The sequence below is a fragment of the Otolemur garnettii genome, unplaced genomic scaffold (assembly GCF_000181295.1).
Source record: "Otolemur garnettii isolate 467f Iridium unplaced genomic scaffold, OtoGar3 scaffold00020, whole genome shotgun sequence".
In the NCBI taxonomy this organism is placed as follows: domain Eukaryota; kingdom Metazoa; phylum Chordata; class Mammalia; order Primates; family Galagidae; genus Otolemur; species Otolemur garnettii.
Window position 1 is genome coordinate 13,064,157 of NW_003852415.1, and position 22,008 is coordinate 13,086,164.

A 22,008-nucleotide genomic window follows, 5' to 3' on the forward strand; every position below is an offset into this window, starting at 1 on the left:
CGAAGAGCCAAGAACATCTATATAAATTTAGTCACCAAGGACAATGATGGGAGTAGTAGAGAAGGGAATAAGTTCAAGCCCAGTAATAAAAGGTGAGGTCTGATGATGTGTGTGACAATGGAAGTGCCAGTTCTGAAGAAGAAGAATAAAGAGCACAACTTTCACACCAGCAGATCCTGAGCTTCTTGGAGTTAGAAAGCCAGTTCCATGGTCCATGAGGGAAGTACAGGAGTGTCTCCTCAGAGTCATTCCATATGGGGCCAGCGCCCTACTCCTTTGAGCCACAGGCACCACCCCAAGTCATTCCATATTCTTAATTACCAAACAGTATATGGTGCTTGCTTCGGCAGCACATATACTAAAATTGGAACAATACAGAGATTAGCATAAACATGACCCTGTGCAAGGATAACACACAAATTCGTGAAGCGTTCCATATTTAAAAAAAAAAAATTATATGACTAATGGCTTTCTTCCTTAACCAAAGTTGTTTCTGAATTATTTAGGTCATGCCTTCAGCAAAATATTGATATATGGAGGGTTTCAAAAATGTATACACATTTTAAGAGAAGAAAAAATTGCATTAAAATTGTAATACTCAGTATATACCAATGAGGTTTGTTGTCTTGTATATTGTATCTTGTATCTCTTATAATTACAGAAGTTGAAATAACTTGAATATTACAATTTTAGTGTAGATTTTCCTTTCTTAAACCCTCTGTAGATGAATATATTAAAAAAAAAACGTGCTCTGTGTACAAAGGAAATGCCAAATGATGCTATTCTAAATTAGTTGTAACATGAAAATTATTGAAATGAATGCAGAGTGGCATGGCAGAAAGTTGCAGACTTTGGAATCTGAATGAATTGTGTGTGTAGGTATTTTCAACCTAATTTTTCTTGTGTAAATCACTAAGTGCCTCCTAGTCTTGGTCTATCCACCTGGGATCTAGGGATTAATGATATCTCTTTGCAGAACTTTTGTAAGGATTAAACTAGTTTCTATAAAATAATTTCCACAAAGTCAATCACATAGCAGACTCTATAGAAACAGTAATAATTCTACTCTATGGAAAGGGTGTGACTTTATTGTTTTTATTATATGTTACCAAATGTGCATTCATTTTTATTTGCATCTTACCAAATATTTATTTATTTTATTCATTGTTAAAATTCTGTAACAATACTTTGCAGATATATCTATTTTATGTGACCCAAAGCAACTCTGTAGTAATTATAACTTATTTTAATATGCACAATTAATTCACATGTAATTTTTGAAACTATAAATTGAAACATATCACAAGGTATATGCAAAACTTCCTAATATAAAAGAGTAAGAAACAATTATGTAATATCTTAAATATAGAGATTTGATTCTACAGAAGAAACCAACATTTTTAAGCACACTTCTCATAATAAAATATTTATTCTAAATTTCTGATAAAAATTCTTCTCATTTCTGTTTAGAAATAAATAAGCATGGCATACAGGATGATGAATTAAGCGAAATTATAAATGACCATCTTTCTATCAGAATCTAGGAAGCATGGACAAATTGCACTAGAAATCATTTCAATGTGTATTTCCTACCATGGCTGTGTAACAAATTACTTCAAAACCCAACAGCTTAAAACAACAAATATATTATCTCACACAACTTCTGGGAGTCAGGAATGTGGGAGTGGCTTAGATGCATGATTCCCACTCAGTGTCTTTCAGGGACTTGTCAGTCAGAGGTTCATTTTCTCAAGTTTCTGCTTCCAAGCTCACTCACTAGCTGTTGGCAAGTCTCAGTTCCTTTCTGGCTATAGGCAGAGATTGCCATCCCTGGCTGTGTGTGCCTCTCCATAGGCTGCATCAGATATGTGATAGCTGGCTTCCTCCAGGCCAGTGATGAACCAGAGAGGAGGGGGGAGGTGAGAAAGAGAGAGAGAGATGCCCAGAAGGGAAGCCAGGGCTTTCACAGCCTAACATGTTAAGTGACATCTGATCACCTTTGCTGTGTCATGCTGCACAGAGGCCAGCTGTAGCAGCATGTGGAGGAGATAACACAAGAGTGTGAACCCTGGGGAGCCATCTTGCTTGCTGCTAATGCAAAATAACAAAGACAGCTTTTGTACATTTACTTTTCGAAAAAATGGGAGAAAAATTAGGGATTTCCCATTTGCTTGCCTCACTTTACAATGTAGATGGAAAAGACTTCTCATCTCAAACCAATGCAAATCCAGCATGACACCCAGCTAGATAGTCTTGGAATATTTAATCTGTTCTTTAGGAATTCAAGAGTGGTAAGGAGATAACCTTTTGTTAAATATTTAGAAACGTCAACCTAGATTATTACCTTCAGATTCGAGTCTCTCTGGAGACTTCAGATGTCGCTTCTGTCATGAAAAGATAAATCCAAATGGTTCAAAAACATGCCAACTTGTCTAATATTTAAACATTGTTCTTATCTTCTTGTTCTCCAAAATTTTTCTTTAGTTACTCCCCTTGTGTTCTTAAAATGATCCATGTTTTTATATATACTGTAGCCACAATCTTTTAATTTTTATTATTTCAAGTTAACTGAGGGTACAGAGCATTAGGTTACAATGTTTGCCCTTGTTAGGTAAAGGCCCTTTTATAATTGTGTTCTCCCCCCAAGGGGTGTGCCCTGCACCCCAACAATGTGCCCATTAAGTGGGAGCATGCCCACCCCGCTCCCACCTCCCCTCTCTTTATTCTCTTGTTCCCCCTCCCCCCAACTTGAATTGAGTTTTCCTCTTATGAATGTATGTATTAGATCATCTACTGGCTTCATATTAGAATTGAACGCATTGTATTCTTGCTTCTTCACTCTTGTGATAATTTACTAAGAAGAATGTATTCCAACTCCATCCAGGTTAATGCAAAAGCTAGAAGGTCCCCATCTTTTTTAAAGGCTGAATAGTATTCCATGGTGCACAAACACCATAGCTTGTTAGTTCATTTCTGGGTTGATGGGCATTAAGGTTGCTTCCACATTTTGGTGATTGTAAATTGAGTGTAGCCACAGTCTTTGATAATAGCATGCAACAGTCATTAGCATTTCATAAACAATTCTCTTTAATTTCCAGGGCTTCTGGATCATCCAGGAAGAGCTCAAGGGCAGCACAAAGAGGATTATAAACTAGGGTTAAATGATGACGAACTAAGTTTTAGTAAAGCAGGAATTTAGAGAAGTGAAATAAAACCACCAAATGACTTTATGAAATGAGCAATTTTCATAAAGACTTAACCCTCTTTTTCTTATTTGCCATATATACTTTAAGATGGATTCAGAATTTTTTTAGAAAATGTGTCACATAGAATAATAATAAAAATGTATATCCTTGTAGCTCACTTATGATGTGGAAGCACTGTCCCAAGCAATGGATACACATCATCCCTCTGAATTATTATAGAGACCTTTAAGGTGTAGAAGCTTAATCCAAATATGTCTGATTCAAAGTCCAAACTCATTTATAAGCTAAAATTATCTTTAGAAGTTAGCCTACTGAAAACTTGTTGTCTCTTAAGAATAGAGACTTGAAGCCAATGAGATTAAAACACCTGCTCAAATATGAAGAATTCAGTAGTTTAGCAATATTGAAAAATTAGACTTACTGTTCTTCTAAATAAGTACTCTTGAGAATATATAATATATTCCACAAAATTAATAAATTCAACAAAATCTTCTTTCATTTGATACTGCAACAGATGAAATTATTGATTGGCATTTATTTTAAACCCATCAATTCCTGCGGATGTGTGTTGTTTTAAGAAAAAAAAAATCCTAAGCACACAAAATTGAAAATGGAAATGAGACCTTTGTACTGAAGTCTTTCAACTCCTTGTTCAGTTTTCAGCTGAAAATTATAAATACCTAGAATGTTACTCTTTTTTATACTCTTTAAATGGTAGGATCTGAATATATCAAGTTTCCAGGGGTATCCAACATTTTTTTCTTTCCTACCACACATTGGAAAAATAAGAGTTGTCAGGGGTGACACATTAAATACATAAAGACTAATGAAAAGGTGATGAGCAAAAGAAAAGGTCCATGCAAACTTTCTGTGATATCCAACAAAACAAATAAGCAAAACAGGCCACAAATAATCTACGTGCAGCCCACTGGTTGCAGGTTAGCCATGCCTCCTAAATTAAATGAGACTTTTCTTAAAAGATGCAAAAGAATATTGCTTTTGTGATGTGTATAGAGATAAATAAATTTGTACAAAGAAACTAAAATAATGACAAATAAATTTTAAACTAAAAACTTTTAGGTGGGTTTTCTATATTCACTTTCAAGCCAAACACTTTGTAAATCTGTGACATTGATTGAAAGTGTTTTGAAATTATATCTTAAATATATAAATCATAAGGAGAGATGTGTATAAAAATTAAAGCATAAGAGCCATATAACATCAATTAAGGTGGTATGTGTGTACAATATGTAAAGCACAAAGTTGCCAATTACACATTATTGTATTTCATATAGTGTATGCATCATATGGTTTCAATTGTAAAAATGTGTGCTTATGTACACATGAAAATTCAATTTCACCATATAAAACTGATGTTTTGCAAATCAAAAACATTCAAATATCAAGAATTTCATTCTAAGGTTCAACCTAAAATGGTGGTGATAGCTTGGTCGTAAAGTTGTGTAACACTTTAATTTATCCTTTATTTTTTTTAAATATTTTCATAAAAGACCTTTCATCACCAACAATCAAAGTATATCTATACATGCAAAGGAGGAGAAAATTAGGGAAGTTGTCTTGTACGTAGGAAAAGCCTCCTTGAATAACACTAAGGAGATGACTCACCTAGAAGGTGGGTATTAAATAAAGCAGCATCAGTGAATAGGAGTTCTGCAGTGTCAGAGTTGGGGATAAGTATGAATGACAGATTCTTCAGGATCCTCATGAGATCTCTCATTCAGAACATCATGGGAGAGAACGCGCCCCTCTGTAGGCATCTGTTCTTTCTCAGACACCACACACATCTTGAATGGTATTTATTTCGGTATTATTTCCACTAGAAGTAGAGAACCAAAATACTTTCTCGTTCTAATAAATGCTAGTGGTACCTGCTAATAGCAGTGATGAAGATAAATAGATTTCAGGATTGGGAATACTGTACTCTTTTCTCACAAGAAAGAAAAATTAATGCAAATAAATGTGACATCCCCATTTAAAAAAATTTGATTGAACAATACTCAAAAGCGTGTAAATAGATTATGCTGCTGCAAATATTTAATTGCAATTTCCGTGACACTACTGACTTGATACTTAATACTTTAGTGGTGGACTTCAAGAAGCCTGACTAGAGGATTTGGCACTACCCTCCTTGACAAGGGAGAACCAGAACAGTAAGGAGATAATCACATTTGAATTGGCAACCTAAAAGAGCACCTAAATTCAGCAGAAAAGTAACAGGAAACACCTATAGCAGGGGAAAAGAAAAAAGGGAGGCAGACTGTTTGGTGGGATTGGTAAGGAGATTTTCCAGGCTCTGATGAGGAGAAAGGGCAAACGAAAGGGGTCTGTAATGATACCACCAACTCCTGGAATCCTAGCAATGTGAGAAACCGTCCTGGTCCCTGAAACTAACATAGGGGGCTTCCTGCAGATTGCAGGACAAATTTGCTCAAGAGAGGGAGCTAACACTGTGTCCCACAGAACCCCAGAGTCCCAAGCAGCTACAGCAGAATGCCATTTTGAGAATCCAGCCCTCACCAGACTTCGTATACCCTGGGGCACAATAGCTCCTGCTTCTCCACATGCTTGCAGATCCGCTGACATCCTGACCTGCAGCCACTGCCAATGCTGCCCACTACTGCCATGGCTGATGTCCAGTCCTTTGGCAGTCACCCGCTATTGTCAGTGGTAAGATTACTCCATGTTCACAAGCATCTTGAGGACAGGCTAGCCTGTCCATAGCTGCTACTTGGTGCCAAAACATGTGTTCCCTGGTTTCGTGTGTATGGTTGCTACCACTAAAAGCAACCCTGACCTCCCAGCCATTGCCCTTGCTCAAGCATTCCACTGGGTGCCTGGTGATCACCCCACTCCTGCCTACCACAGTCAATGCTGTACATACCTCCAAATGACCTGGAGACAAGATCCCATAGCCTGGCTCCATTCCCTAGCACCTGAGCCTGCCATTCAGGGGCCTGAGGATTTCCCAGTCCTATCTACACTGGCACCTGACCAGGGGCCTGAGATTGCATCCCCCCTACCCTGCTGCTACAAAGAGAGCTAGGAACTACCTGCACATACCACCTGGAGCTTGGAAACTCACCTGCTCTGACAGTTTCAACCACTGCCAACCCTAGCATGGGCTACTTAGGAGCAAGAAGGCAGTCCAACCATAGCTACTGCCATTGTCCATGCTAAATGTTGCTCAGGAGCCTGAAGAATCACCCACCCCCCTGCTGACTGCAGTCATGGGGCCAGGATGTGAGCAAGCTGCGTGGAGGCCCGCGACTGGCACACCTGGAACTTCTAATAGCATCTGTGTACACTACCCTGGCCCCAAGGATAAGCAGGCTCAGCCTTCTGTTGCCAAGATTGCCTCAGGATTAGCCCATCTGGCATCCCCATCTCCAATAAAACTTTACTTTATCCTACACTAAAAACTTTCCACCCCATGGAGGAGACGACAGACACCATTAACACTATTTATGTAGCATCTCTTCCTACATATTTATATAGGAAGAAAATACAGAAACTATGCTACTGAATTCACACATAATCAAAGTAAAAGCCAATGTCAGAGAAACATCTTAAGAACCCCTTCATGAAAGCAAATCCAAAAAAATTGAAAGAAATGACTGTTACTAGCATGATGTATTAAAAGTGCTGATGGAGGAAACTTGCCAGTCATAGATACTATATTCAGCAAAGTCACCCTTCATAAATGAAGGAGAATTAAAGTTTTTCCCAACACCCCCCCCCAAAAAAACCTGAGAGAATTCATCACAACTAGACTGATGCCATAAGAAATGCTTAAGGGAATTCTGAACCCAGAGTGTAAGGAAAACATCTACCTGTAAGAATACACATTGAACTAAACTACAAAACTCACTGAGCAGATACGTAAATGAGACAAAGAAAGAAGTCAAATATTACCACTAGGGAAAGAAAATTACAGTGATGAACAATAAAAGAGAAAGAATCAATTAATAAAATAATAAAAATAAGAACTTGCATGTCCAGAACAACTTTGAATGGGACTGTATTAAACTTTTCAGTTATAAGATATAGACTTATTGAAGAGATAAAAAAAAAAATGACCCAACTATTTTCTGCCTACAAGAAGCTCATCTCACATTTAGAGTGAGAGTAAAGGGATGAAAAAAGGTATTCCATGAAAATGGAAACCAAAATCAAGGAGAAATGGCTATAGTAGATATGGAAGACTCTGAGTCAAAAACAATAAAAAGAAACAAAGAAAGCCATTATATACACATAATGAAAAAGGAATCAATTCAACAAGAGAATATCACAATTCTAAAAATTTGGGTATCCATTATATTTTGGATATATAACACCATTAGATTTAAAGGGAAAAATAGAGTCCAATACAAGAATAGTCATGCACTTCAGCACCCCACTTTTAGCATTAGAAAGATTATCTAGACAGAAAAATATTTGATAATATCCCAACATCCCATCAGGATAAAAGTCTCAAAAAACTAGGCACAGAAGAAGCACACTTCAACCCAATAAAGGCCATCTACGACAAATCCACAGATAAAATCATGCCACATGGAAAAGCTGAAAGCCTTTCTGCTAAGAACTAGAATAAGACAAGGCTGCTTACTTTTAGGATCCCTATTTAACTTAGTATGGAAAGTTCTAACCAGAAGAATTAGGCAAGAAAAAGAAGTAAAAGGCATCAAAAGTGGGAGAGAGAAAGTAAAATTGTCCCTATTGGGATATGATATGATTTTATATATAAAAAAGTTAGACTCCACCAACAAAACCCTCTCAGACATGATAAATAAATCAATGAAGTTGCAGTACACAAAATCAACATATAAAAATCAGTAGCACTTCTATATCCAAAAGTTAATCTGAGAAAGAAATCAAGAAGGCAGTTCTGTTTATAATATCCATAAAAAGTTAAAATAATTAGGAGTAAATTTAACAAAGTAAGAATTCTACAAGTAAAACTATAGAACGCTTCTGAAACACTGATGAAAGAAATTAAAGAGACACCAGCAATGGGAAGACATCCCATGCTTATGAATTTAGATTGTTAAAAAGACCCTACAACCCAAAAGAATCTACAGATTCTATGCAATGCCGGGGAAAATAATCACATTATTTTTCAAAGATAGAAAAAAATCCTAAAATTCCTATGTAACCGAAAAGTGGCCATAACAGCCAAAGTAATCCTGACCAAAAAAATAAAGCTGAAAACATCAAACTACATGATTAGAAGCTATAACACTATGTATTATAAGGCTTTCGTAACCCCAAATCATGGTAGTGCTATAAAAACAGGCACATAGACCAATGGAACAGATAAAGAACTCAGACATTAATCTACACCTTTGCAGCCAACTGATTTTTGACAAAGATATGCAGAAGGTAGTCTGGGGAAAGGAATCTCTTCAATAAATGATGCTGGGAAAATTGAATATCCATACATAAAAGAATGAACCTGGACCCTATCTCTCATAATACACAAAAATCAACTTAAAATGGATTAAATACTTAAATAGAAGTTTATAAATACTAGAAGAAAACATATGGGAAACACTTTAAGGCATTAGTCTAGGCAAACATTTCATGGCTAAGACCTCAAAAGCATAGCCAACAAAACTAAAAATAGACAAACAGAACCACACAGGAAAGGGTATGAGAGCATTCAGAAATAACCAGTTGAATGAGAGAAAACATTTGCAAACTTTTTACAGTACAAGAGACTAATATCCAGATATATAAAGAAATCAAACAACTCAACATAAAAAAAAAGAAATAATCCCATTAAAAAATGGTTAAAGTATATAATTAGAGCTTCCTCCAACGGTCAAAAACGACATGAAAAAATGCTCAGTAACACTAATCATCAGTGAAATGCAAATCAAAACCATAATGAGATATCTTATCCCAGTTAGAATGATTATTGTTAAAAAGACAGAAGAAAAAAAAGAAAAAAGAAAAAGAACTTTTCTTCAGAACTTTGCTGTCAAAGAACAGAACTGCCTTATGATCCATCGGGCCTACTACTGGGTATTTGTCCAAAGGAATGAAAATCAGGATACCTGCAACCTTATGTTTATTGCAGGTTCATTTACAAAAGTAAATATAAGGAAATAACCTAGATGTTCATCAATGGATGAATTGATAAACAAAATAGGGTATATGCAAAACATGAAATAGTATTTTTTCATAAAAAACAATGAAATCATGTCATTTTCAGCAACACGGATGGAACTGGAGGTGATTATATTAAGTGAAGTAAGCTAGGCACAGAAAGATAAATATCACCAGTTCTCACTCATATGTAAGAGCTAAAAAAAAACGATCTTATGGTGGTAGAGAATAGAATGATAGATATCAAAGTCTGGGGACGGTGGGGGGGATTGAAGAGAGTTTGGGTAATAGATGAAACATATAGCTAGGTAGAAAGAAAAAGTAAAATGTTTAATAATAGAGTAGGGTGACTATTTTTAACAACATTGTATATTTCATAATAGAAGATGTGAAATATCACTAACACATAGCAATAATATTCAAGGTGACATAAACGTAAATTTCTTGACTTGATAATTACACATTCCATGCATATAACAAAATATCACATGTATCCCATAAATATGGACAAACATCTAGTAGCAATAAAAATTTAAAAACAAAATCTTCATTGCTCAGTGCCTAAGCATCTGGCAATCTAACCCATTCTGACTTTCTGGATCAGAGCTCCATTGTTACTGCAGAATTTCCCCTTGAATAAATGGTCTGTGAAGATGGTTCCAGGCATTGTCCAATATAGTCCAATACTGGTCCCTAGAACACATCTTCCCTAGGGACTAATAATCCCTTAACTTAGTAGCAGTGCAAAGGTGACTCCTTTCCTCTGGTTGGCGAATCCATGGCAACTGTACAGTCTCCTGTCCTTATAATTTGTGGACTGAAGTATGGCTGTACCTAACAAACTTTGACTGATCCATACCAAATCCTCCAAGTAGTGCTTGAAACCCTCTTTACATGGATAGTGACACAGAGGAAGCACCCTCTAGCCCTGCCCAAAGGCAACAGGAGGCTCCTTCAGTCCTTTGCTACTCCTTGGGCAAAGTTGTGCCCAGGGTATCAGAACCAGATTTTGTCTGTATTGGTGATTAGCCCTCCACAGGCAGAACAGCACCTGTCTTAAGGATGGGAGGTATTTGGTACAGAAGTTTTATTTTTGTCCTTTGAGGTCTTGGCTGAACCAATGGCAAAGAACCCCTTTTAGCTTACTATTAAACACATCAATTTATGAAAGGAAAATATATGTCCCATAGACTTCAGTCTCTCTTTATTTCTTGTTTGTAATGACTTGACATGCACATCATAGAACATTTGGGGCATGATATTTTGTCATAACCCTAAACTACAGATCTGGATTCAGTTTTTCCTGAGAGAATCCGGAAGGCTGGGGTTCTCTGCAAGGCGGCAGCTGCTACAGATCTCTCAATGTGTGCAGTGTCAGGGTACAGTCACTTGAATTTAGCAGGGACTGATTATCCAATTGTCCATGGGTCACTGTGGTTTTGAAGCCTTGACAAAGTTTTGGTATTTGTTTAAAGAAAATCCTGTCTTTTCAGGTCTGTAATTTTATCTTGAGCAGATACCTATGTAGAAATCTTTTAATGGTTATTATTTTTGAGAGGATTGGTGTAGCCGGAGAAAAATGTTCCTGCAAAGAGAAATATTCAAATTTGCTAATATGTAACTTCTGGGGCTTTCTAAAGCAGAAAAAATGAAATGGCAGAGTGTCACTCAACATGGTAATTCAGAACAGATTAAAAATAAAAATTGAAATGGTTGAAAATACGGGCACTAATATTAGATAATATCATGATTATGGTGATATCATTGTACATATTTATGGTTGAATATGTCCATCTAATTATTCTGACTTCATCTTTTCTTGGCATGAAATAACTTCTGTCAATTTACAGAAAATCTTGTAACTACATGAGAGGAAAGTAACAACAGAGAAGGCTGAAACAGAGAAATACAAATATTAGGCAGTAATGCTGCTTGGATCCGTGAAGTTAAATCCTGTAACCGTATACTTTTCACAACTGGCAATACTTGTGATCTCACCAATCCATCCCAGGGTGAGTCAGTAAGGTTCCTACTAGTAATTGCTGGCAAACCGATTGTGAATCAGTCCAAGGCTAGAAAGATAAATAAATGATATAACACATAGCTTTAAAATCTCAGTCCTTTACTAAATATCTATGGAACATAAGCTATGGTATCCTAAACCCATGTGACACTTCATCGGAGAGAAACTGAGAGATACACAAATAGTCCCAAATAATAAGAAGAAAAATTTTGCTAAAAGAGAAAAGCCTACCTCTCAGGCTAGCACTGTCTATCCTGATATAAATGCAAACAGGTTTTAAAGTTCCATTCCAGAGTCTCAGTGAAAATTACAGAGTCCTTTCTACCAATGAGCATTTATTACAGTAATGCAACAATTCTAAGCAGATCAATCTCTAAAGGATCTGGGCATAGAATTACTGCCCCCATCCAGGAATCATTTCAAAATGAGCTTCTTTACTTGGTCCTTCCAACTGAGATGCAAAGATAAAAACTATTCATTTGGTTTGTCAAACCCAGGTCGAGAAACTCTCTATTACCAAATAAGAAATGGTCTGCTGAGTTGAAAAATTCACTTAACATTTAAAAAGTAGATAGATTACAGGAGAATTAACTTCAGATCATACGCATATAGGTTGGACCTATATGATGTACTTTATTTGTTTTAGACATGCAGCTTAACCGTTCAATCTCAATTCATTTATCTTGGGAAGGGGCTTTTATGAGGATGCATAGAACATTTTTAGAGTACATTGTAAATAAGTTCTCTATATTTGATGCTCAAAATAAAAATAGAATTCACAGTTGTATTTTGTCCCAAATTTAATACTTCTAGGGATGTAGTTAGTCATAAATATTCATCGAGTGCTTATTATTGCTAAACATTCTTTTGGGCATTAAGGATTCAAAGATGATAAACTGACATAATACTTAAAGGGTTTACATCCTAGTTGGGGAAAACACAACAACAAATAAATGAGAACATGACATAGAAAAATGCAACAAATTTTGCGTGCCTACGCATAACATAAATATTAAACAAATCATGACTATATTAAGCTATAACTATTGTGTAGATTTAGTAAAACTTGGAACTTACCCTCTGTTAGAATACTTCAAACCCTTAGTCAAAGATAAGAGGTTGCAGATTATATTACTTACGTCACTGGCCAAAATGTCTTTCATCTCTTTTTATGGTTTTTATTTTGTTCTCCACTTGCATGTTCCAACATCACGTCATGTCCCATTTCTCATTTCCTGTTGCTGAGCGGGGAGACTTACTATCTGGGTCTCTACTTGGTTGAGGTTCAGACTATAATCCCTACATGGGAGGCTGAGGCTGAAGAATCTCTGGAGCCAAAGTGATCCAGACCAGCCTGGGCAACATAGCAAGACACTATCTCCAAAATGTTTGTATAGAAAAATAAATAAATAAACAAATGGATTTCTGCCCATATTATATAAGTTCTAATGCTTTCCTCCCATTAGTCTATATTCTTTATTACTTTTCCTTAAATCTGTGAGATGCTGTACATTTTATCAAAGCTTTCTTAAAAATATCTTTGGGGCCAGACACAGTGTCTCATCCTAGCACGGGGAGGCTGAAGCAGGTAGATCACCTGAGTCAGTAGTTTGAGACCAGCCTGAGCAAGAGTGAGACCCCCATCTTTAAAAATAGCCAGATGTTGTGGTGGGTGCCTGAGAACCTGGCTACTTGGGAGGCTGAGGCAAGAGGATTGCTCGAGCCCAAGAGTTTGAGGTCAATGTGAGCTATGATGCCTCAAACTCTTGCATGCTAAGGGCAACAAAGCAAAATTCTGTCTCAATATATGTGTGTGTGTGTGTGTGTGTGTGTGTGTGTGTGTGTATGTGTGTGTGTGTACATCTTTGGAAGCTACGATGAGGAAGATTTCATCCATACCTTTGTATTTGTATTTATGAAGGAAAACAAAATTCATATTCTAGTTGTTATGTTAAACAGTATTAGCCTTTGGTATCTTAAGAGGCTTTTCTTCCCTTAGTAACTTCTATTCCCACCACTAGCAACCCCCATAGCCCACTGCAATGTCTGAATTCTATAACTATCAACTGACCTCAAAAACTTACCTGGATGGGTCCCTTCTAGTTAACATTTTCATGAAGTGTTAATATGAATGCTTTTATCTGTTACCTTAATTAATATCTAAGTTCTGATTCCAGATGTCAGAATATGGTATAAGTTCAGGTACAGACATAAGAGTGGTTAATAATGTACACTGGTAGCTTTTGTGAATATTTTGTTAAAACAGGCACCCATTAAGATGTGTCAGAAGGAGATTAAGTATGTATCAATTAATTTCTTCATGTTTTTACTTTTGCAAATATTAATACTACACGAGCAGAATTTAGAGATGTGATCATGGGGTCAGTTTTGCTTCCATATCCTCTGGCTCAATACCCCTGCCTGAAATTTCATCCACCACTGTGTCCTCTACATTGAGCTATTATTTTTTAAGTATGTATTCATTTAGCAATTGAAAACATTAGGGGAAATTTCTCCCTGTGATGGATTTAAGATTTTAACACCTTTGAAGAGCAGCACCACATTAAGACAATGTCACAGAACCCTGGTGATTAATTCACAATGATCAATTCACAGTGATCAATTCAAGTGATTTATGGCATGCAATTAGTTTAACAGTGCAGTTATTTGGATTCTGTGTTTCTACACTCAAGGAGTAAATTAACACATAAAGATAAAAAAAGATGTTCATTGAATTTATAGTTGATGGTTATAACATATTACAGAAATGTGGAAATAGAGAGGGAATGATAAGGCTGGGCAATCGAAAGAAAGTTCAATGGCCTGTCTAAGACATTGACTAAGCCGTGGATTCATAATCTTGTTCACCTATATTGCAGGCATCTTCTGCTCCAGAATAATAATGATTTATGCAGGTCACCAGGTGTTGTACAGAATTTGTTGCTTGGTGAGTTGACAAAATTGGTCCCAGTACATTTGTAATCATGGATTTCTTTTGTTTGGTTGAACGGCATTATTTCCACTGAATTCCCCTGGGCCTCAATTACCACGATGCTTTCTTCATTAAGAAAACAAGGCTTTTAGAAGCCTGGAAATTATCTCTCTGCCTTCCACGGTTCTTTTCCTATTTTCTTTCTAAAATAAAAACAAAACAAAACAATTAGATTATTTTGATCCTATTTAAATACTCTTTACAGTTTCCCAAGATAAAGCCCAGATGACATAAATAGACATTCAAGGGTTGTTAACGTCTAGTTTTTTGAAAATATTATTTTCTTAGGTTTGCAAAAGTCCTTGCAATTCACTGAGCGTTCCTCCACTGCTCTCTTTCTGCCTCTCTTCTTCTTAGTATCTCCTTCTAGATTTAGCTCCATGCCACCTCCCAGGGTGAAGTCTTTTATAAGTAGTCACTAGCTTTTCTGCACTCCCCTAGTTCATGCCAATGTTATATAATGTTTAACGGTGAAAAGGTCATTTCCCTAAGGATCCATCTTCCCCACCATGTTCCATGTTGTGGCCTGCTAAAGTCTTGACAAGATTATCTTCTGCATTGATTTCTCTGCACTTCATGTGGTTTCCTGATGCTTGCCTGCCTGAACTTAACACCTTTGAGAAATTTCTGTCTCCTTAAACCAGATAATTCTCCCTGGGTGTGCAGCCCTGGTGATCTCTCTCTCTCCTCTCCCTGCTCCCCCCCAAGACACACACAGTGGCAGAAAGTTGGTGTGAGTAGAAAAAAATCTTGGGGTGAAAGAAGGCCTCAGCCTTTGTTTCCATTATGATTAGAATAAAATTCAATTGTATATTTATCAAAGACATAATTCCAGGCTATAAATCTGGGAAAAGATTTTTCAAATGTGCATTTTCAAAACAAAGTTCAGTGATAATGCCATAACGAGCTTTGGTTTTTATAATGAACATCCCTAAGTGTTTAGTTGCTGCACATTTAGCCGCAATGTGCCATCTCCTGATATTAATAAACATATTATAGTTAAAACATTTGGAAGAATATGGTCCAGCAATAATAATAATTTGCACTCATTGCTCAAAACTAATCGCTCCAAGCACTTCACAATGTGCTGTTTAATTTCTGCTCATTCCCATATGCTACTTATTCCATCTCCATCCATCCTGCAAGGTATGTGAGTATATGACTTTCATTAAAATAATAAAAATAAATGAAATGTTTAATATGAAAAAGAAAACTGAATGGTCTTTTATAACTATCCAGAATGACTGGAGAGCTGGTGTCGGGATGGGGAACATTATAAGAAATATTGGTATTTTCTCTAACTGGCAAAATTCAGGCAAGAATAATGGCAAAGATATTCGTGTGGATTAAAAGCTAATTTAAGTAATTACATTTATCTGGGTCTTATGAGTCACATTTCTGAGAATAAATGAACAGGCTTTTCTTTTTTTTTTTCATGGAAGAAAAAAGCAAAAGAACTGCTATGGTAGCAGTTACGGGAACTGGGTTGGAGATCAAACCAGAATGACAACACCTATCATAAAATTTCAATTTTCTGTTTAGGAATCTCAGGATTATCTCCCTCTGTATCTGGCTTCTGAATATACTTTCAAACAGAAAAACCCGGGTTTCTGGCTGTGCTTATCTTGCTTGGTTTCCTTCCCTCAGAATCACCATCCAACACCAACTCATGACTAATACCTTAAAGAGAATTGTTTCATTTTACCCAGTTTTCTAGTTGTTTTAGAGTGAATGGGTAGGCCTGCTACCCACTGACTCTAAGGGGTAGTCTATTAATAAATATATATTTTTTCCCAGTTGATTTTCTTCTCATCTTATGTTTTGCAAGAATGTTTTTTTTTTCTTCCATCCAAATTGGAAAATCTAGTTCTGTATAATTTTTTTCTTAATACCCTCTTATTATGTTCTTAGAATCTATGGAATTTGTTGTGATTTCTACTTTTTCAATCCTGATATTTTATAACTTGCCCCTTCTTTCTTTTTCCTTAATCAGTAGAGTTATTTTGAACAACTTTGGCTCTGCTATTATGGGGTGTTGTATTTTTCTTTTAGTTTCTGAAATACACCCTCTTTGGCTAAATCCAAAGTCAATGATTAGGGAAGGGAGAAGAGAAAGAGGAATGAATATTTGTTAAACGGTAATTCATCTTTCACACTAAATTGCTTCTTGTTCTGATGCCCTACTTCCAGGATTTCGTTCATTACCTTCATTGCCTCATATGTGTGTACCTCTTGACCACATGATGGGCTCTGATCTATTTATTCCATTTTGTCACGGACATTTTGGGATTATAGAGAAAGACTACAACTAAACCCAGCAGTAGTGACAACCGAGCTAGTTGAATTTTATATGCCATCACCCTGATCCTCCCATTTGACAAAGCTTTCTTGGGCATAAACATTACTTGACCGTTAACTCTGGGTTCTTTCCTTTTTCCTCAAAACCCTTCTTTACCCATGTCTACCAATCTCTGACTTCCAGTGATATTCTCTGGCAAGATAATTTGGTTCTCCTTCTCTCCTCGTTTTGTCCTTTACAAGTTAAATGTATCAGACCAGAACTTTCTTAACCAAAGATCCCATCAAGGCTTATCAAGTGTTTTCTCTGAATGAGGTCAATCTATCTCAGAAATACAAACTACAATTATATATTCATAAAATTTTTCCTAAATAGCATTTTGTGTCTTATGCTGTACATGAGTACACATTCTCTCTCTTGCTTAAAATTGCTCAATATCTCTTTCTCACACAGATAGATCCGTGTATTAATAGAAACACATACAAATGCATACAAGGCATATATTATATTGATATAAATAGATCTATATTAGTAGTTGTCAATAGAATAAATTTGGAAGGATCTAAATATAATTTTAACAGTGATTTCTCAGGCAGAATGGGAGTGTGGGAGGTGATGAGGGGGAAAACACATATACTTTTTTTTCCTTTAATTCTTTTTCACTGAGCTCATAATACTTTAGTTACTTAAAATAAATACATTTTAAAATCTGTGCTTATTCTGCATTCTATTTTATTTTAGGTGCTTTCATGTTGAAAAGAATACTAAAGAATATGAAAGATTATTGAAATTTGTTCAAAGCACCATCCCATAAGAAATATTACAATTTCTTGGAAAACAGCTACAAGTTTTGCACACTAACAAATCTACAATATTGGAATTTCATGGAAACATATGACATAATATTTTTTTAGGTAGGAAGATTGTGTGATATTTCATGCATCTTATAAGTGCATTTCTAGAAACACTAAGCCAGGTTACCTTTTTATTCTAAGAAGCTTTTTTTGGTCTTCTGTCATTTAACACAGATTTTAGCAAATCTCTGAGTGAAGATTCGGGAGCTCCATGGTCCATGGGGCTGTCAAACAGAAGTTTCACTCACGAGAAGGAGAGGAATAAACTCCAAATTCAAAACATTTGGGGTTTTACAAGCAGCTCTATCACTTACTATTCATATGATCTTCTGTGTTTTATCAATCATGTTGCTCTCAGGACCCTAGCCTCATCTGTGAAAGTGGATGATCCCCTTCCAGACTTTGTGGACATCAGATGAAGAAGGAATGCAGGGTACTTTAGCCTTTCCCTGCTTTCCCTTCACTCTTAATCATCTATGAATTTACCTCTGCATTTTCCTAATTTTCTATTTCTGGGGCCCACTATGATTGCTTAGTCCTCTCTACAGGAGGGTCCAAGAACACTAATGAATTTAGATTCATTCAAAAAGATTCTCAACAAAAGCTAAAATCCTTTAGGCACTGAGAAGTAGGCAGATGATTGCCATATCTTATTTGGACTTCCTCTAATCTTTTGTCTATAACTTTCAGGAAAGAATAATTTTGGAATACACATTCATATTATGATATTGTTGTAGCTGTTTTAAGTACACATATTGTTGTCCGTTTGGGCATTACAGCTTCCTCATTTTATTCTTCTCTGTTCTTTCATGTGAACAGAAAGGGATAGATGTGGACTCAATTTTTGTTACAATGAAATAATAATCACTTGAATTGGACTCTTTTTTCCTCCTGATAAATATTATTTTTGTTTCTTTCATGAGAGAACATGTTGATAGTTTAGATTGCTATATATCCTAATCTCGAGAGTCTTTTAAGGCTTGTGTTTTCTAGATCGTCTGTTGAAATTATAATTTATTTTGGCATTTTCTCTTTTTCTTATTTTCTTATTTTTTATTTTGTTTTTTTGCAGTTTTGGCAGGGGTTAGGCTTGAACCCACCACCCCCATATATGGGGCTGGTGTCCTACTCCTTGAGTCATAGGCATCGCTCATATTTTGGTATTTTCTTAAGAGAACACACAGTCTTTGAGTTCTCTAGGTTCTGACTCTATCTCAGGATAAAATGTCTGTAAATGATCCTATTTGTTTGCAGAAAGTTCAGAATTCTCCAAACAATCTTTTATCTCCTCAACATAAGTATAAGTCAGAATTAAATTTATTTCAATCAAATTAGTCTTTGGGTTGACAGTCTACAATTAGCTATCTGTCTTCAGCAATCAAATTTCCTGAATTTTAATGACCTTGATCAAATTTATGATTCAAGACCACAAGTAAATAATTATCATATAAGCAATTTTGCTTTGTTATAGTCATGAAAATAGCAAAAGCTCCCTTTAAGGTCAATGTAGAAGCTTAAAATAAAAGACAGTCTTCAAAATGCCTAAGCTTAAGAGATAGGTGATAACAGTTTATTTTCTATTCAAAATTTAGATTCCAATTATCACATCTTTTTTTGTGTTAGGCAGCTTTCTCTAAGTTCTAAATAACTTCAACATTAGGAAGCAATGTCTTATAATGATAATGAAAAATCTCCAGATATCTTTTATGCTCTTTCAATCTATCCCATCTTACATTGGGAAACTATAGAAATTAAATGTAAGACATGGGGCCTAAGATCAAGTTGATGATTGCCTAACTGATGACACATGTACATAATTGTATGGACTTATATATACACTTACAAACAGTGTGGAAATTTAATTAATTGAAGGTACATTTTAAGGATATGGTTAAGGTGTGTATATCTAGCTGGGTGATTTAAGAGAAGCAAGGATAAATAAAAGAAGACTCATGTATTTTGGGTGCTTTAAACTTCATTAGAACGTATATATGCATCAATAATCCCAGAACAGATAACTGTAATGAGAACCACAATAGCAAGTGAACTAGGAGACCAGGGAAGTGAAATACAGAAGAACATTCATATTTGACCATCTCCCTATAATAACCACTTCCTTAAATTGACTTAATTTTCATAGACCAGACATGCACCATATGGAGTTATGTCCAGTACCATAGGCCTAGTTCCTTGTGTTGATCACCTCTGTATGATGGCCATTTGGTTATAGATCCTTGGGTGGTCATTTACAGAGGTTCTACTCTATTTCATTCCCAGAAGTAGATATAATAAGTAACCTCTGTTGAGGAAGGTGTATTTGAGAGAGCTATTGGAGCTATTGAGGCATTGGTAGAAATTCTGTGAGAATTAATGAAAGTTGCCAGGAGGGTAGTAGAGAGAAGGATCTCATATAATTTTATTGTAAAACTCACAAACACAGTTAATAATAGAAACTTTGCTTCCTTATCCTCTGCAGTTACCATTTTCCACTCTGATTCTGGGCTTAGAAGTGTGTTGGGGTCTTACAGGAAGTGTGTACTCCAGAGAAAGCCGGTTCTTCATCAAGACAGGAGTTGTGTCTGAAAAAAGTGAGGGCAAAGAAGGGTGCATTTAAAATGAATGACTGGCTCCAGATACAGTGTCGTTTTTTTCTTTTTCAAGATCTCTCAGCTTAGCTATGTCATAACTAGAACATAATTTTTTTAGGATTTGAATCAGAGATAACATGGACAGAAGGGTTGAAAGTGCAGAAATTGGTAAATACAGAAATTCAGTAAATGATATTTCAATTAACAAATCCATGGTAGTAGATCTCATCAGGATCCAGCACATGTGACCTTTATTTGAATTTATTTTCTTTCTTGATGAATATATTGACATTTTGATCATGCTCCATTCAATATAATAGCCACTAGTCAAATATGGCTATTTAAGTTTTGCATGAAATTAATTAGAATTAAATAAAATTAAATAGGTTTTCAGTTACATTAGCCACATTTTAAACCCCCAGTGTGGGCTGGTATCTACTATACTGCACAATTCAGGTAAAGAATATTTCTAAAATCACAGAATATCTATTGGATAGCACCGAGACAGCACAAATATAGCCATGGTTGCTTTTCTGAATTCACTCATCACACTTCATGCATTTTGACCTTCCCATCTGTCCTGCACTTACTTCTCTAAGACACTGGCGAGTTAGATTAAAATGCACATGTATGTTCATTGACACTTATGTCCTTGGTAAATGTACCTGAAACAAGGCAGCCTTCAGTTCTGCATCAAAGCCTGCCCTCCTGCCTACCCTGACTTGAGTTCACAGCATAAACCCAAGTTGTTAAAGTCTCAGTAGGCCTCAAGCCTATACCTTTACGTTATAGAAATGAGTACCCACTAATGTTTTCTAGAAGTAAAAAAAAGTCTCTGATGTTGCATTTTAGAAGATCCAGGGGACACTATATTCCTGAAATGAGTATTATGAGCATGAAAAGCAAAATGGAGGTAAATGTTTTATTGTAGCTCATCTGACTCCTGGTTTCATCATTTGTTACTCTTGTTTTTATAAAACATTTTTGTTTAGAAATTTCTTTTTTGTTTTATTATAGGTGGTATCACTTAACATTAACCTTAACATTAACCTTTCTCTTTACAGCTTAGACATCACTTAACATTTTTGTCTTTCCTTATCATTACAATGACTATGAGTTAGTTTGCATTTGCAGCATTTAGAAATCATAATTAACAATGCATTCTCTTTCTTTGGAGTGTAATCAAACTTACTTTTGAATTAAATGTCTTTGGATTTATTTGTAAAGTTAATTTTTTTTAATTCTTCAAATATGCATCATACCATGTACACGGAAGATCAATATTACAAAAGGAATGTAACTTTTCCATACTACTGATTCATGCATGCTTAAAGTTTGTAAGTACACAATGCATTAATAGCTTTACAGCTATCTGATTGAAAATTGACACAGGAAAACAAAACCAAAACAAATGTGCATAGCCTTTAAAAATCTTATTACCGTTCTTATGTTCAAGAAGGAAATGATGTTACCCAGATGGCAATCACATAATGCTTCAAAGTTTCCTAGAATGTGTTTCTAAAACTCAATTGATATAGAATTTTAGGCTTCACTTTTTAAATATTCAAAATAGTCATGAATCAAATACAATTTTAGAATCTTCTTACCAAAAATTTATGAGAATATTATTATTCAAGTGTACTAACAGGTAAGGAAGGAAGTGGATTTTTTGTGAGTCTTAAAATCTAGGATCTTTTCTGTTTTCTTATATTTGGTGCTTGCTAATATTCAAGCCTGGGTAATATTTCTAAAATGATTGTTCCCTAGATAGAATTAGAAAGGAATAGCTGTTATTCTGTGATTCGAATGACCACTAAGAATAAAATAGGATAAAGAATAAAGATCTTGGCTTGACGCCTGTGGCTCAAGTGGCTAAGGCGCCAGCCAGATACACCTAAGGTGGCGAGTTCAAATCCA

General features: G+C 35.7%; 1 non-coding gene across 1 annotated transcript; it reads left to right on the forward strand.

Annotated features, from left to right (window-relative positions):
• Positions 1 to 334: 334 nt before the first annotated feature.
• Positions 335 to 443, forward strand: LOC111724261. The gene has a single exon (XR_002772588.1). It is a non-coding gene; the product is annotated as a U6 spliceosomal RNA (small nuclear RNA).
• The last annotated feature ends 21,565 nt before the right edge of the window (positions 444 to 22,008 follow it).